The 18,724-nt window shown below is 40.0% G+C and overlaps 1 long non-coding RNA gene across 1 annotated transcript in view; it reads left to right on the forward strand.

Annotated features, from left to right (window-relative positions):
* LOC145511251 (uncharacterized) overlaps positions 1-18,724 on the forward strand; it is a 124,282-nt gene that overhangs the window by 56,624 nt on the left and 48,934 nt on the right. The window contains exon 12 of the long non-coding RNA XR_014057695.1: positions 16,906-17,102. This is a non-coding gene — a long non-coding RNA (uncharacterized LOC145511251). The remainder of the gene's footprint in view (positions 1-16,905; positions 17,103-18,724) is intronic.

Consider the following 18,724-nt stretch of genomic DNA (forward strand, 5'->3'; position numbering starts at 1 on the left):
TGGCCTTCCTGTCCATCACCAACTCCCAGAGCTTACTCAAACTCATGTTCATTGAGTTGGTGATGCCATCCAATCATCTCATCCTCTGTTGTCCCCTTCTCCTCTTGCCTTCAATCTTTCTCAGCATCAGGGTCTTTTCCAATGAGTAAGTTCTTCGCATCAGGTGGCCAGAGTATTGGAGTTTCAACTTTAGCATCAGTCCTTCTAATGAATATTCAGGACTGATTTCCTTTAGGATGGACTGGTTGGATCTCTGTGCCATCCAAGGGACTCTCACGAGTCTTCTCCAACACCACAGTTCAAAAGCATCACTTCTTTGGCACTCAGCTTTCTTCACAGTTCAACTCTCACACCCATACATGACTATGGGAAAAACCATAGCCTTGACTAGACGGACCTTTGTTGACAAAGTAATGTCTCTGCTTTTTAATATGCTGTCTAGGTTGGTCATAACTTTTCTTCCAAGGAGTAAGCGTCTTTTAATTTCATGGCTGCAGTCACCATCTGCAGTGATTTTGGAGCCCCCCAAAATAAAGTCTGTCACTGTTTCCACTGTTTCCCCATCTATTTGCCATGAAGTGACAGGACCGGATGCCATGATCTTAGTTTTCTGAATGTTGAGTTTTAAGCCAACCTTTTCACTCTCTTCTTTCACTTTCATCAAGAGGCTCTTTAGTTCTTCTTCACTTTCTGCCATAAGGGTGGTGTCATCTGCATATCTGAGGTTATTGATATTTCTCCCGGCAATCTTGATTCCAGCTTGTGCTTCATCCAACCCAGTATTTCTCATGATGTACTCTGCATATAAGTTAAATAAGCAGGGTGACAATATACAGCCTTGATGTACTCCTTTCCTGATTTGGAACCAGTCTGTTGTTCCATGTCCAGTTCTAACTGTTGCTTCTTGACCTGCATACAGATTTCTCAGGAGGCAGGTCAGGTGGTCTGGTATTCCCATCTCTTCAAGAATTTTCTACAGTTTGCTGTGATCCACACAGTCAAACACTTCGGCATAGTCAATAAAGCAGATGTTTTTTTGGAAGTCTCTTGCTTTTCCGATGATCCAATGGATGTTGGCAATTTGATCTCTGGTTCTTCTGCCTTTTCTAAATTCATCTTGAACATCTGGAAATCCACGGTTCATGTACTGTTAAAGCCTGGCTTGAAGAATTTTAAACATTAATTTGCTAGCATGTGCTGCTGCGCTAAGTCGCTTCAGTCGTGTCCGACTCTGTGCGACCCCATAGGTGGCAGCCCACCAGGCTCCCCCGTCCCTGGGATTCTCCAGGCAAGAACACTGGAGTGGGTTGCCATTTCCTTCTCCAATGTATGAAAGTGAAAAGTGAAAGTGAAGTCGCTCAGTCATGTCCGACTCTTCACGACCCCATGGACTGCAGCCTACCAGGCTCCTTTGTCCATGGGATTTTCCAGGCAAGAGTACTGGAATGGGGTGCCATTGCCTTCTCCGCTAGCATGTGAGATAAGTGCAATTGTGCGGTAGTTTGAGCATTCTTTGGCATTGCCTTTCTTTGGGATCGGAATGAAAACTGACCTTTTCCAGTCCTGTGGCCACTGCTGAGTTTTCGAAATTTGCTGGCATATTGAGTTCAGCACTTTCATAGCATCATCTTTTAGGATTTGATATAGCTCAACTGGAATTCCATCACCTCCACTAGCTTTGTTCATAGTGATGCTTCCTAAGGCCCACCTGACTTCGCATTCCAGGAGGTTTCGCTCTAGGTGAGTGATGACACCATCGTGATCATCTGGGTTGTGAAGATCTTTTTTATATAGTTCTTCTGTGTATTCTTGTCACCTCTTCTTAATATCTTCTGCTTCTGTTAGGTCCATATCATTTCTGTCCTTTACTGTGCCCATCTTTGCATGAAATGTTCCCTTGGTATCTCTAATTTTCTTGAAGAGATCTCTAGTCTTTCCCATTCTTTTTCTCTATTTCTTTGCATTGATCACTGAGGAAGGCTTTCTTATCTCTCCTTGTTATTCTTTGGAACTCTGCATTCACATAGGTATATCTTTCCTTTTCTCCTTTGCCTTTCTCTTCTCTTCTTTTCTCAGCTATTTGTAAGGCCTCCTCAGACAATCGTTTTGCCTTTTTGCATTTCTTTTTCTTGGGGATGGTCTTGATCCCTGCCTCCTGTACAATGTCACGAACTTCTGTCCACAGTTCTTTAGGCACTCTGTCTATCAGATCTAATCCCTTAAATCTATTTGTCACTTCCACTATATAGTCATAAGGGATTTGATTTAGGTCATACCTGAATGGCCTAGTGGTTTTCCCTACTTTCTTCAATTTACGTCTGAATTTTGCAATAAGGAGTTCATGATCTGAGCCACAGTCAGCTCCTGGTCTTGTTTTTTTGCTGACTGTATAGAGCTTCTCTATCTTTGGCTGCCAAGAATATAATCAATCTGATTTTGGCATTGACCATCTGGTGATGTCCATGTGTAGAGTCTTCTCTTGTGTTGTTGGAAGAGGGTGTTTGTTATGTCCAGTGCGTTCTTTTTGCAAAACTCTGTTAGCCTTTGCCCTGCTTCATTAGTAAATTAGGTAAATTAGTCTTAACTAATTGGTAAATTAGGCTTAACATGTTTAATATATATTGCCTTAGATTTAAAATAAATACAGTCTTACTTTCTATGATAGAGGCTTCTATGTGTTTACTGAAACCATTTTCTAGTCCCTGTGGAACTGAATACAGACTGTGCTTCCCAGGCTCCTTTGTAGGGGGATGTAGCCAGGTGACTGATTTCTGTTCAATGGGTTACAGATGGACCTGATAGACGCCCTTTCCAGCTCTAGACCATAAAAACTTTCTGTGGGCAATCTTCCAGGCTGCTTTCCTTCTTGTCCGTGTTAAATAAAAAAAAAAAACCATGGTGACCTTGGTAATCCTGTGTTGAAGATGGCAGAGCTACAATATGGCAGATGCCTGGGTCCTGCTGTTTGGAGGAGGGCTACTGGGGACACATGAATTTGGCTGAGATGTTTGTGAGCTTAAACCCGTATGCTGTTATACCACTGTAGCAGATACTTCTGCTACCATGTGTCACATTCTTGCATCTCCTAGGCCCACCTGTGATCTCTGCTGCCCCTGAGGTGAAGAGTTCTATCAACACTTGGACAGACTTGTGTTGACTATATCCCACTTCAAATGTATACTGAACATCTTTCTACATTTTGTCCAGGGGATTTCTCTGCCCCTGCAGGAATCTACTTGGTTTGCATGCAAGCAAATGCATCATGGAAAAGCAAGAGTATTAATATCCCCAGTGGCAACCCTCAACCAATGGGAACAGGAGAGGGTCAATAAATGCTCTGGTCTCCACCCTTCAGGAAGACAGTTATAGGAGGTATTCTATATACAATTCTTGTAGAACTGAGCCCACAGCAGTGGCTTGATAACACATTTCATATTGTATTTTCATTCTTGCCTGTCTCTATCTCTTAATTCTTTCATTTTTGCTTCCTGGGATCACTTTCCAAATAAACTACCAGCACTCAGGTCCTTGATGGCTTCTGCTTTTGGAAGAACCCAAATTAAGACAGATACCAATAGTTCAGGGTTTATCTATTAGAATTACTGTAAGAAATGATATAAGTAGTATCATTAAGTGAGACGCTATCATAATGACATTTAAAACATGGACACTGATGTAGCAGTCATGGAGGAGCTGTGAGGTAACTGATACTGGAGGCTGAAAAAGAACAGATATTACGCAGCAATAAAACCCTTAGGAAAGCTGTTGTCTGTGATGACTTGCAGGAACAAACTATGAGCTACTAAAATTTCAGCTTGAAGGGAAGAGGTTGGCAGCAATCAGTGTAATGGGGTATATTGGCTTTTATTTTCTACTTTTAGCAAATTATTGCAAAAAGAGATAACCATATGTGAATGAACAAAAAGTGGTACATATACACAGTGGAATATTATGCAGCCTTAAAAGAAGGAAATTCTGATACACGTTATAACATAGATGGACCTTGAAGACATTATGCTAAGTGAAAGAAGCTAGTTACAGGAAGACCACATATGTAAAAAAGAATTCCACACAGCCTAAAGTTGCCAAATTCATAGAGACAGAAATTGAATGGTGGTTGTCAGGGACTGGCTCAGCTGGCAAAGAACTGCCTCCCAGTGCAGGAGACAAGAGACACAGGTTTGATCCCGGGTTGGGAAGATCCCTTGGAGGAGAGCATGGTAACCCACTCCTGTATTCTTGCCTGCAGTATCCCCATGGACAGAGGAGCCTGGCAGGCTACAGTCCATAGGGTCACAAAGAGTTGGACGTGTCTGAAGCAACTTAGCATGCATGCATGGGGCAAGGAGAAATGGGGAGTTAGTTTTTAATAGGTACAGGGTTTCAGTTGGGAAAGATTAAAAGGGTTCTGTGGATAGATGACGATGATGTTCATACAACAATAAATGAAGTTAATGACACTGAATGATACATTTATAAACAGACAAGATTGTAAATTTAGTTATGAATATCTTACTACAATTTAAAAAAATGAGGTAACTTCAGAATGAAATTAAGCACTTTTCACACAAGATAAAAGGGATTAGAGACTCCAGAAACTAATGATACTAAAGGTTGGAAAAGCCGCTGCTTCTAGATCCCAAGTAGTAAGAGATAAGCATGGAAAAGGATTTATGTATCAAAGGCCCAATAAAACTCAGCCCTGTGGCAAAAGGTCAGCTTGAGGGTGTGGACTTCCCACCTGTACCATAATTCTAGACAGCTTCAAGAAAGTCATCACTAAAATCAGAGAGGAAGAGGGGGTGGTGGTGATAAAACAAATAAATAAATCAGGTCTGAAAATCATGATTAGGAGAGAATTTTGGGTGTGGTTACCAATACATGAAATTGAATGGAAGAAATACATCAGAAGCTGAATGTGTCTTCCAGGGCGTGGCGATTGCCAACAAAACCACAAACCTGGACTGAAAAAAATCCGTCTATCTGAGGCTTTAAAAAGCCTTCAGGCATTGACATTTATACCAGTTTGAAGTGTGCAGTGAAAACTGTATAGCCCTGAAGGAGCATTTTTTTTTCATCAGTAGCAACTTTAAAAACGAACAATAATTCTCAGAAGGCAGAACCAGAAGTCAGGAGCAATGGGTAAGACAGTTGCTCCCAGAAAGCAAAATCAGTGGCATTTGTCCCCATTCCTTCATTATGTCCCTGGGAGTGCTGACTGCTTTAATCCTCTCCCTGTCCCACCGTTGAGTGGGTGTGTTGGGATGAGATGTAGGAGAAGATGACTTGTCTTTTTAATTCAAAGACTGCTGGACCACAGGAGTCACATCTAGCCAGATGGCACGGATTGTGCCTATTTCAGAGATGTAGAGCTGTGAGATGGGTACAGTGGCTGGTTGGGACTTTGAGTTGTCTCTCAAAGTTGCTGCTATAGGAACAAGTGTGTTCTATATGTGAGAATGAGAGTCAAATGGAAGAGCTGATTGTGGCTAAGACTTTGCTGTGTTCACTAGCACATCTTTTCCTTCACACTGGGTACACAACTAGACTATACTTCCCAGCTGCCTTTGCAACTAGGTATGGCTAAGTGACTTAGATCTGGCCAATGGGGATGTATGAAGAACTGAAATATGTGACTTCAAGACATGACCCATACAATCCTCCCAGGGAGTCATCTTTTCCCTTTCTGGAATGTGAACATGGGCACATCTCCTAGGATAAACCTCACATTGAAGATGGCAGAGACACAAAACGGAGAGGACCTGGGCCTCTGAATCACACTTGAAAAAAAATGTACCTCTTCAGGAGCAACCTTACCAGACCATGATAAGAACAAGAAACAACTTTTCTTGTGACAGCCACTGATTTTACTTTTTCCTGTACCAGGGACTAGATTTACCTTTACTGACATACTACTATAAAGATAATATATGCTTGAATGTAGATTATTTAGTGAATTCAGAAAGTAAAAGAAAGAATAAAAACCCTGTTTTTTCCCACTCCCAGAGCTAACCACTTTTTATATTTTAGTGTGTTTCCTTACTGCTATTTTTTATATGCATTTATTTTTGCATAAAAAGATTCATAGGACTTAGGTAGAAATATTATGAAGAGAGTTTTGGTGATAGAAAATATTTCCCAGTTGAAATCTCTAATTGCTCAGGTTATTCGATATATGTTTTTAAAATGTAAGCTCTAATATGTATGTGTGCTCAGCCACTTAGCTGTGTCCAACTCTTTGTGGTCCCATGGACTGTAACCTGCCAGGCTCCTCTGTCCATGGAATTCTCTAGGTAAGAATATCGGAGAGGGTTGCCATTTCCCGCTCTAACTATGTATAATATGTATATCTATGGCTGACTCATGTTGATGTATAGCAAGAACCAACACAATATTATAAAGCAATTATCCTTCAAAAAAAAATATATTAAAAAAGTAAACTCTATAGATGATTAAATCATTAACAATTAAAAATGAACTTTAAGACTCTTATCTTACTCATATTCATACATGGTATAAAGCAAAGAACTGTCTGTTATTTTCACCGTTTCACTCTTGGCGAGTACCATAGTGACAGGTAAATCAGTTCAGTCACTCAGTCGTGTCCGACTCTTTGCGACCACATGAATCGCAGCACACCAGGCCTCCCTGTCCATCACCAACTCCCGGAGTTTACCCAAACTTATGTCCATTGAGTCAGTGATGCCATTTAGGAATCTCATCCTCTGTCGTCTCCTTCTTTTCCTGCCCCCAATCCTTCCCAGAATCAGGGTCTTTTCCAATGAGTCAGCTCTTCACATGAGGTGGCCAAAGTATTGGTGTTTCAGCTTCAACATCAGTCCTTCCACTGAACACCCAGAACTGATATCCTTTAGGATGGACTGGTTGGATCTCCCTGCAGTCCAAGGGACTCTCAAGAGTCTTCTCTAACACCACAGTTCAAAAGCATCAATTCTTTGGCGCTCAGCTTTCTTTATAGTCCAACTCTCACATCCATACATGACTACTGGAAAAACCATAGCCTTGACTAGATGGACCTTTGTTGACAAAGTAATGTCTCTGCTTTTTAATATGCTGTCTAGGTTGGTCATAACTTTCCTTCCAAGGAGTAAGCGTCTTTTAATTTCATGGCTGCAGTCACCATCTGCAGTGATTTTGGAGCCCAGAAAAATAAAGTCTGACACTGTTTCCCCACCTATTTGCCATGAAATGATGGGACCAGATGCCATGATCTTAGTTTTCTGAATGTTGAGCTTTAAGCCAACTTTTTCACTCTCCTCCTTCACTTTCATCAAGAGGCTCTTTAGTTCTTCTTCATTTTCTGCCATAAGGGTGGCATCATCTGCATATCTGAGGTTATTGATATTTCTCCCAGCAATCTTGATTCCAGCTTGTGCTTCTTCCAGCCCAGTGTTTCTCATGATATACTCTGCATAGAAGTTAAATACGCAGGGTGACAATATACAGCCTTGATGTACACCTTTTCCTATTTGGAACCAGTCTATTGTTCCATGTCCAGTTCTAACTGTTGCTTCCTGACCTGCATACAGGTTTCTCAAGAGACAGGTCAGGTGGTCTGGTATTCCCATCTCTTTCAGAATTTTCCACAGTTTATTGTGATTCACACAGTCAAAGGCTTTGGCATAGTCAATAAATCAGAAATAGATGTTTTTCTGGAACTCTCTTGCTTTTTCGATGATCCAGGGGATGTTGGCAATTTGATCTCTGGTTCCTCTGCCTTTTGTAAAACCTGGAAGTTCACAGTTCATGTATTGCTGAAGCCTGGCTTGGAGAATTTTGAGCATTACTTTACTAGTGTGGGATGTTGGGAGCTGTTCTGGAACTACTGCCAGATGACAAAGTCATGGCACCACTCAAGAAGAAACTGCACAGCAGTTTCTCTCCAGGATCAGAACCTTCACTCCTTTCTGTTTCTATGCTTCTGTTGTGGCTAGCTGTGTTTCTTTCTTTGTTGGCAGGATGTGAAGGGGCTTCTGCAGTGAGTTCATGAGAGTCCAGGAAAAGAAAAATGATCCTCTGTCCCAAATAAATATTCCCCAAAAGATTAAGCCTACTGAGGCCCCTGGCTGATGGGTCCCTAACAGTCAGCCAGGGAATAAGGCCATGTTCATTTGGAAAACAAGCCCTGAGCCTATTGTGACCTGGCCTCATGAGGGGATTATTATTGATGACTGGAAAACTTGGGTCATGTATCAGGGAAAATTACAGAAACTAAACCAATTACCTTTTCTCAAAAAGATTGGGACGCTAGAGGTATTTGTGCCCCCTAGAATCTAAGCATAGACAGAAAGAAATATGTGAATCGTATTGTGAATGGTTTCAAGGTAAACTGAAAAAGACTTATCCTTGCCAGAAATAGTCTTGTGGTATGTGGGTAGATGGTAACCAGGCCACCACTGACAATGGCTACACTATGAGATACTCTTGACCTTAGATGCTGCTATAGTGCTTATTTGCTGAAGCAAGACACTCTATTTGCTGAAGTAGCAAACTGTACGGAATAAGTACATGGAACAATATGATTTACGACATCATAGACCATGTTTTATTAGAATAAAAATAGGTTTCGGGGTAAATATGTAACCAAAATATGACAAAGGACCAGGAAAATACCTTCAACACATCTTAGAATCAGGGGATGTTGATCTGAATGGAAAAATATTGCAAGAGTCATTACAAAGAAAAACATGTGCTATATAAGTAGAAACTAAAAGCAATAAAGAGAGATTGTCTTTGGACCTTCAAGAGTCTCCATGTGATTCTTTCCTCTTGCCGACGCCGTTCATCCCTTGGGTACTCCTGGGCCTGTTGGAGCCGGATTCCAGCAGTGTGAGATGAGTGCAACTGTGCAGTAGTTTGAGCATTCTTTGGCAGTACAGAATGTACAGAAGTACAGCATTTTTGGAGTACAGAATGAAGCAGGGCAAAGACTAATAGAGTTTTGCTAAGAGAACGCACTGGTCATAGCAAACATCCTCTTCCAACAACACAAGAGAAGACTCTACACGTGGACATCACCAGATGGTCAACACCGAAATCTGATTGATTATATTCTTTGCAGCCAAAGATGGAGAAGCTCTATACAGTCAGCAAAAACAAGACTGGGAGCTGACTGTGGCTCAGATCATGAACTCCTTATTGCCAAATTTAGACTTAAATTGAAGAAAGTAGGGAAAACAACTAGACCATTCAGGTATGACCTAAATCAAATCCCTTATGATTATACAGTGGAAGTGAGAAATAGATTTAAGGGACAGATCTGATAGACAGAGTGCCTGATGAACTATGGATGGAGTCTCGTCACATTGTACAGGAGACAGGGATCAAAACCATCTCCAAGAAAAAGAAATGCAAAAAGGCAAAATGGTTGTCTGAGGAGGCCTTACAAATAGCTGTGAAAAGAAGGGAAGTAAAAAGCAAAGGAGAAAAGGAAAGATATTCCCATTTGAATGCAGAGTTCCAAAGAATAGCAAGGAGAGATAAGAAAGCCTTCCTCAGCGATCAATGCAAAGAAATAGAGGAAAACAACAGAATGGGAAAGACTAGAGATCTCTTCAAGAAAATTAGAGATACCAAGGGAACATTTCATGGAAAGATGGGCTTGATAAAGGACAGAAATGGTATGGACCTAACAGAAGCAGAAGATATTAAGAAGAGGTGGCAAGAATACACAGAACATCTGTACAAAAAAGATCTTTACGACCCAGATAATCACGATGGTGTGATCACTCACCTAGACCCAGACATCCTGGAATGTGAAGTCAAGTGGGCCTTAGAAAGAATCACTACAAACAGAGCTAGTGGAGGTGATGGAATTCCAGCTGAGCTATTTCAAATCCTGAAAGATGATGCTATGAAAGTGCTGCACTCAATATGCCAGCAAATCTGGAAAACTCAGCAGTGGCCACAGGACTGGAAAAGGACAGGTAAATAGAGGCACTAAATAACTATCTGTTGAGTAAATTGATACATGAATAAATGGATGAATGACTGAATGAGCACAATTCTGCTTTAGTACAACAGGGAAAAAATTGTTCATTAATCATCTTGGCAGTGTCTAAACCATATAAACGACTTAACCACTTTGGATGGGCTGTACCAGTTGTTTTATGTTAAGATATGCCCTCTGAAGGTTGGCAGGAAGAATACGGCTAAAGAAAACATTTCTTCTTCCTCAGAAAAGAGTGGAAGTAGAAATAAATAACAGCAAAATACAGGCCATATCCTTTCTCCAGGCTCTAGTATCCACCTAACAATATATCAATATCATTCAAATAGATCTTGAGTTTATAGGCTAAATAGAAAGGAATGAACTTCAAGTCTTTTTATAACTTGAATTCTCCAATCTAGATTTCCTACTATGATTTCATTTCTCCATTAAGTAGCATGCATAATAATTTTTTAAAAGAAAGGCCCTTTTAAATCTGAGGACATTTTAAAGACAGACAATTTGGGAAAAATTCTTAGATTGCAACTTTCCAAAACTATAGATGCCACTCCCATGAATTCTGTATATAACACTTCAGAAGAATTTTAGGCCAATCTGGTATTTTTCTCCTTCGATGATTCTTTTTGTTAATTTCCTCATACTTAGAGGGTTTTTCCACTTGATCGTTAAAATTCGGAATTTTTGCCAGAGTTTGTCTAAGTGTGAGTTTGCCAGTTTTCATCAAATGTGACACAATGAGCACTGTTTGCTCATTTGTCTTTTTCAATTCAGGTAGGTTCCTTTAATTATCTTAATCACAGATTGCTTACATGTGGCTGCCTCACTCCAGGGGCATCCTAAAACCAGAGACTATGTCTTGCTGCTGCTGCTGCTGCTAAGTCACTTCAGTCCTGTCTGACTCTGTGCGACCCCATAGACAGCAGCCCCCAGGCTCCGCCGTCCCTGGGATTCTCCAGGCAAGAATACTGGAGTGGGTTGCCATTTCCTTCTCCAGTTCATGAAAGGGAAAAGTGAAAGTGAAGTTGCTCAGTCGTGTCTGACTCTTAGCGACCCCATGGGCTGTAGCCTACCAGGCTCCTCCGTCCATGGGATTCTCCAGGCAAGAGTACTGGAGTGAGGTGCCATTGCCTTCTCCAGAGACTACGTCTTAGCCATTTGTATATCTTCAGCTTTAGCACTTAGTATTGACAGTAATGGGTGATTGAAGTAGTGAAGATTAGAGTTGTCTGAAAAAACCTCTAGTAAAGGAAGTGTCCACGTATTGATAGAATGATGCTTGACTGCATATGACTTCAACATGATTCTGTAGATCTACATGGACCACAGTGATTGTATGAAGTGAAACTCTCACCAAGTGATGTGCTTTAGGCGATGGGACATTAATAAGTGTGATGCCAGCAGAAACCTGAAGAGCATTTGTACATTGATGCCTGCTCTCTCTCAATACCTAGGGAACCCCAAGACCCCAGGACTTTCCTGGGAAGATGGCAAGCTGGAAGCCCACTAGAAGCTGCAATGCCACATGGAGCAATGATATGCTAATTCAGCTTGGGTGCTGTCCCTCCCCATCTGGGTCAACTAGTTTACCAACAGCCAGACATCTGAGTGAGATCATTTCTGACCATCCAGATTCAGACTCAACCAGGCCAGAAGCACTTCTCACTGACCCACAAAACTGCAAGAGAAATCCAAATATTTGTTGTTTCAGGCCACTGAGTTCTGGAGTAATTTGTTATGCAGCAAAAACTAATTGATAGAGGAAACCATTGAACTATTCTAATTAGAAGGATGACATAAACTGGTTTCTGTTTTAAAAGGATAACTTTGGCTGTTTTGCGGATAATATATTTTTGGGAAGTGGATTCAAGAGTGGAAACTGCAGTTAGAAGGCTACTGCAATAATCCAGTTGAGAGATTTAGTCCCAGGGTGATGGCAGATCTCTCTTGAGAATACACTTAAAACACAGTTCGAGGAAGAATTGGTTTTGAGAAATTATTTTTTTTTTCAGGGGAAAAAAATGGTAAAAAACCCTGCAATGAAGAATAACATACTTCTTAAGAGGAGTACATGATTCTACAAGACAATGGAGTGATGTCTCCCGATTTTAAATGAAAACAATTCCAAACGTAGAATTTTTTACTTAACCAGACTACCAACCAAATATGAAAACAGAATACAAGCATTTTCCAACTCACAAAGACTCAGAATGTTTACTTTCTGAAGAATTTACTGAGAAATTAGAAGCTTTTACACCAAAACATGGAAGATGTAAGCCACAAAATAATCCAAAGTCTGTTCCAGATTTTGTTTGCTGGCTCTTAGCTACACTCTGACTTTCTGACTCTCCTCTGTGTTCCTGGGCCTGAGCCTGAAAACTACCTTTCTGAGACTCCATTGTTAGCTGTGTTCTAATTTGTTTCATCCAATGAAAGAACTGTGAACACCCTTAGAAGATAGAAAGGCAGAAGGCCTTGTATTTTGGCAGTCACTTCAGTAGCTTTAACACGACTGCACCAGCCACGTTGGTAGAATTTTCAACAGCATCTGTAGAGTATATATTCCTAGAGCACCAAGGTATTGGAGGCTATGGGCTTCTCAGTGGCAGAGAGAGTGTGGGCTTGGGTGTTCCTGCAACACTGGTGGTGGCTTAATTGCAGTTACTGTCTCTGGGTAATACCACCTTTTTCCTTTTACTCTTACTCTCTTTCCAACACTTTAGTAATGAATTACCTCAACAGGAAATTCATTTCTCTCTGATTTAATTATCTAGAGTGGTTTCTGGTTGCTTTTTTTTTTTTTGGCCTGGGAACTGAATGATAGAGTCCAGTGAAATGATATCATAGTCTGAAAGACATTTCAATAGGCCTTGAAAGCAATTGACCTGTTCTATATAAGTCAACAAGCTCTAAGAGAACCTTCAAGAAAAAGAACGGAGTCATTTCCAAGCATTAGAAAGAAAAGTCTAAGGAATATAACAGAGAAAGCATGTATTTCTTCAATGTAAAAGAAAATGTGATTATTAACTTCAGAATAAACAGTAGTCTAATAGGAAAGCCATGTTGAAAATATAAAGCAAACTAAAATGATTTTGAGACTTTGATGCAGTATAAGAGAACTTATTTGACCTGGATTCCAGGATCATCCTTCTTTGTGTGGTATAGTGGGCATTTCCTTAGATTCACACAGAAAGGAAATGTAATCCTAGAACATACTTGGCTCTACATGAGCAAATAATAAACATTGTTTGCATATTTCATCTCTAAAACTTCACTGAAAATATGAAAGACATCTATAATTACGGTTATAGAACAGAATAAGGATCTGAGGACAGCAATTAGGGTTTGGAAGGATAGAAATTTGGTCAGAGGCATTCTCATTTTACATGTAAAGTGTCAAGAAAAGCTAGAATATTGATGAAATAAGACATGAGAAGTCCCAATGTATCATTTCTATAAAATACTACTAGAATAATAGTAAAATACTATAAAATTTTGAAGTATAAAAAAGGCAGCTGAAGTGAGCTAATTCCCTATCTTTCTTAATGAAAAGTCAATGAATAATTTCTAAAGTCAAGGAATCAAGGAATCCAGTTACTAGTATATTATTTAGAGTTAAGTATTTAGGAAAATGATCTTCTGTGTGGCAGAACTGGGGTTGGGCTGGGACAAAATAGGGGTTATATTGCTTTTTATTAGTAACTCTTCTATACTATTTTAATGATCAGGTATCACTTTGATACAAGACATTATTTTAAAGAACACTGCATCAGAGAAAAAGGGTAGCCTCATGATATTCCTATTTATATGTATATTAACTGGGCTTCATCTTCATCTGTAGAAAGAAGAGTTGGATTAGGTAATTTACAGTGTTTCAAGCTGTAAAATACTAGGTATCTCTGAAGAATAGAATGCATCCCTCCCATAAGGAAACTTCTGAAAGTGCTACCAGGAAAGCCCATAGAGGGGGAGGGATAAATTAGAACATTGAGATTAACAGACACACACTACTATTTTACTATACATAAAACAGATAACCAACAAGGACCAATTCCTGCAATGTAGGATACACGGAGACATGGGTTTGATTCCTAGGTTGGGAAGATCCCCTGGAGGAGGAAATGGCAATCTATTCCAGTATTCTTGCCTGGGAAATCCCACGGACAGAGGAGCCTGGTGGGCTACAGTCCGTGGGGTTGAAAAAGAGTCAGACGTGACTGAGCATGCATGCTTGAACTTGAATACATACATACATACACATTTTTTCATATTCATATTCCTGTGCAGTATGTCTGAATCACTGTGATATACACCTGAAACTAACATGATATTGTAAATCAACTATATGCCAATTAACAAAATACAAGAAAAAATAAACAAAACCCTCCAAAACTGAAGTTTCCAGAGTGGGACTTTCCTTCTTGAAGTTCAGGGTGACAGAAGGAAACATTTTTTCTCTTAAAATGTCTGCATAGGAGACAAATGCTCAGGGCTGGGGCAATGGGATGACCCAGAGGGATGGGGTGGGGAGGGAGGTGGAAGGGGGATTCAGGATGGGGAACACATGTAAACCCATGGCTGATTCATGTCAATGTATGGCAAAAACTACTACAATATTGTAAAGTAATTAGCCCCCAACTAAAATAAGTAAATTTATTAAAAAAAAAAGTCTGCATAGGAAGCAATGATAATGTTTCACTGTATATTTTTTAAAAAGTAATGCATACAAAAGGGCTAATATCCACAGCCTAATCACTTATTTTTTCAGATTCATTAGATATAAAATTTCCCCCCAAAATTAAAATCTGTACTATTTTTTTTCACTCACTCTTAGTGATTATTCTGACAGAGGCCTGCCAAGTTATCTGGGGTCATTCAGCTTGTTGGCAAGGCAGCTCTGTCCATTCATTGGACCCCTGCAAGCAAGGAACCTATTCCCTTTTCTTCCATCTGCCACATCCACTTTGAATCTGATGGGTAGTAACCACCCCTTTCAAAATGAAAGCCACCCCACTTTAATCTGTAAGGCTGTCATTATATCCCATTCCATATTATTACTATGCTCTTGTCATTGTGGGCCCTTATTCAATATAACATGAAACAGTAGAAAAATCTGTGAAAGGATTTGCCATCAGCTTAGGTACAGTCAGCTTGGACCAGAAAGCAACCACTGACCAGATGGCCCATTGAATGTGTACTTGCATCATCCCAGAAAACTCCAACCTCCAGTCATCTTAATCATTTTTTATTTAAAATATGGTAGGTAGTTGTATTTATTGTCTGATCCTTATAAGAATACGTGTAGCAGCTTCGTGTTTGCAAGGGACTCTCACCATCGTGGTGTTTGCTTTTCATGCTGAGAAATTATTTCTCTCAATGAAGCAGAATAGTTTTTTCTTTAAACACGTGTTTACCTCTTCATATACATGCACATATGTTTGTGTATCTATACATGTGATGTTCTTCTGCAAATTCAAGGCAGCATTTGTCTCAGTCAAGTCCAATGTACCTCAGGGTCATGGGTGTCTCACGCAAGGCCTCCTTTTCAATGCCTTCTTTTATTTTCTAAGTGCTGAGAAGGAAATGAATTCCTAATGTATAGCTTTGCTGAAAGACTAACTGATTCCTGGACTTGGCTTAATTTTTCATTTGCTCAGGTAGAGCAGGAAAAGTTAGTAAATGGTAGGTATTTCTCTGCCCACAAAGCTTCTCAGATGTCTGTTTGGTGCTGGTGTGTATCTTGCCATATGATTGCAACAGAAAATGTTGCTATTAACTTTGCTGGTGAACCCTGCAGGCATGACTTGGGAAGTACGTACTTAACTCCATAGGTTCTGTCCTGAGGTATCTCTTCTCGAGATCCCTGTTGAAGCTTCTTGGTCCATCCTAACCTCCCACGTTCACTGTCTGTTTCAGTTTGCTTTCCCTTTCACAGCACTTCTGCTGTTGCCTCATGTCTTTACCCAGCTGCCATTGGCATCCATAGATCTGTGCTATTTAGTGATTATGCAGTCACTTGAAGTCCCTGCATCCTTAGTGAGTGACAAGCATAAATAGCAACATCTGAGAATGACAACACTGAAGACATCTTTAGCTAGAGGTGAGATTTTTCTCAACTTAAGGCAAGTATCAGGTGACAGTTTGCAAATGACACAAATTAGCCAATGCCTTCCTTCCCACAACTGTAAGTGGAAATTTTACTTTGGCATTAAAGAATGGCTGGGATACGAATTAGGGAGGTCTGGTCCATTCAGATGCTCCACCATCTCAGGACTCACTTGCAAACATCCTGGGGAATTTGAGGAGTTATGTGGCAGAAGGGTCCAAAATCAAATGTTCTCTCTAGGCAGTATTTTCCTCCCTTGCTAGCCCCAGAGGGGATTTTCAATCTCATATAGTTTCATGCTCTGCTACCATGTTGAGTTTGCCACTGTCTTCAGCCTCTCAGGTCTATAAACTGGGTTTTTGACAAAGGAGAGGAGTAATGTGAAGAGAGAGGATGGAAGTCATGCCTTAATGGAGTCATGCCCTACTCAAGATCAGGCACTCAAACTCCTACACTACAGTCCTATCTCTGTGCCACTTTGCCTCCCTCATGGCCTTTTCTCACCCCTCAGTGCACACAGCACTGAGGAACCTATTTTCAAATGCTGACCAGTCCTACACTGCTTTTGATAAATTAAAGGTGGAGTAGTTGGCTTCAGCAGAAGACTGAAGCTGCTGTCTTTTGTACTTAAACAAAACTTTTCTGTTCTGAAAATGGAAAAATGGAAAAAAATAACATATTTCTTCAGGGAATTCTTGATTAACATCTTCCTTTTCTGTGGGTATTGGGTGAAAACCTACTGATTGCTTAACTGAAATAAGAGGATGAAATAGATGTTCATTTCAAGCTTAAGGCTGATCCTAATGTCTGTATATGTGTCATTCTGATGTAGGAATGTGAGTCCTGCAAGACTTGAGCATGAGAAAATAAGAGCCCCAAGATTCACCTCCATGAACTTGGTTCACCCTCATCCAATTCTGTTGAAGACAGACCTAAAAGACAACTAACAAGGGGTGGGCATAGCCACCTGAAGATGCCTTCCACGATGATGTCACTATGTTGAGTTTGCCACAGTCTCCAGCCTCTCAGGTCTATAAACTGGGTTTTCTTCCACTGAAAGTAGATGTATTTTCAGGAGGAAGACTTGTCCTCACCATGCTAGCAGATACTAATATACTAACTCAGAAAATTATAATCCTTCTTTATTAACTTATATTTGGAAATATTCCTGTCTTGTGGACTATAGTATTTACATTGGCACATTTTCCTCATATTTGAAGATCTCCATGGGCAGTCATATTATCAAGGAGGACTCACAGACATAAAGAACAAATTTGTGGCTTCCAAGGGGGAGGGAGGAGGGAGAGGGATGGAGTGGGAGTTTGAGATAAGCAGATGCAAACTAGTATATATAGAATGGATAAACAACAAGGTATGACTGTATAGCACAGAGAACTATATTCAATATCTGGTGATAAACCATAATGGAAAAGGATATAAAAAAGAATGCATATATTTATATAACTCAATCACTTCGCTATATGGTAGAAATTAACGCAACATTGTAAGCCAACTATATTTCAATTGAAAGAAAAAGAAATTGGCTGCTGAGGATCAAATCAGAAAAAGAGAAGGTAGTGAACATAAATGGCACAGGGTAAATTATCTTGATGTCTTCATCTCTTTTCATGCATTTGCTAGTGAAATCCTAATATCAAAGGCCCATTGGATAAGACTCCTCCTCCTGGTCAAACCTGGTTAGACAATTCTACACTTGTCAGTGTTATTCTTTGGGTCTATGCTTCCATTTCAGTTCATCCCCTCTCTTGATAGACATCATTTCTAAGGATTTGATAAAATCTTTATCCTCCTAATAGTTTAGTCATACTGGCTTGGAACCATTCCCTTTTAAAGGTACATTTGCATATACTGACCCTAATTCATAGTGTAGACTTTTGAGACATAACTTGTTGCCAACTCCTCTCCCAGTGCAGGCACCAATAAGTGTCCACATGTAGAAATTTGTTCTTTGTGATGTACTGAATAGTTGCAGCTTAGTAAACCATTGTTTCATTAGAAAAAAATATCCCAAAGCAGTAATCCAAATCTTAATGCCTGCATTATCAGAGCTATTAATGATTTCCATCACTTTTGCTGTGGCAATTAAGTAGCATAAAGTTTTCGCCAGCACTTTGGGGACCGAGTTAAGAGACAACAGAATGCAGCTTTGTTGAGGCCACTGAATGGGAACTTAATTAGAAAAAACATATATATATATATATATATGGTCTATGTAGAAAGGGATGGTGCTTTTTCTCCCATTAACAAAGCTGAGCATTCCAGATATATCCTTTTAGTGATTAGATTTTTTTTTTTTTTTTTTTTTACCAAGTGCCATTTCTTGGTCATCTTTCTCAGCAGATTATTTTCCATGAACATACTCTCCAGAATAGTGTAAGCTTGCTTGTGGGGTGATGGCTATTTGTAATATAAAAGGAAAAGAAAAGAATAGAACAGGGAGTCAGAGCACATATATAGCATCTAGCCATCATCAGCAGTTAGAATTTTCTCCAAATACCTGAGAAGCACTTAATGGAAACAGCTGTTTCACAGGGTTCTCATCCAAGAATGTCAGTATCGCTTCATGACAGGAAGAGAAATGAAAGTGATATATAACTTGTGGTTGTGGGAGATGCTCTTGGCTAAGCGGA

Source organism: Giraffa tippelskirchi, chromosome 1 (assembly GCF_054371585.1).
Source record: "Giraffa tippelskirchi isolate mGirTip1 chromosome 1, T2T-mGirTip1v1.2.pri, whole genome shotgun sequence".
Taxonomy (NCBI): domain Eukaryota; kingdom Metazoa; phylum Chordata; class Mammalia; order Artiodactyla; family Giraffidae; genus Giraffa; species Giraffa tippelskirchi.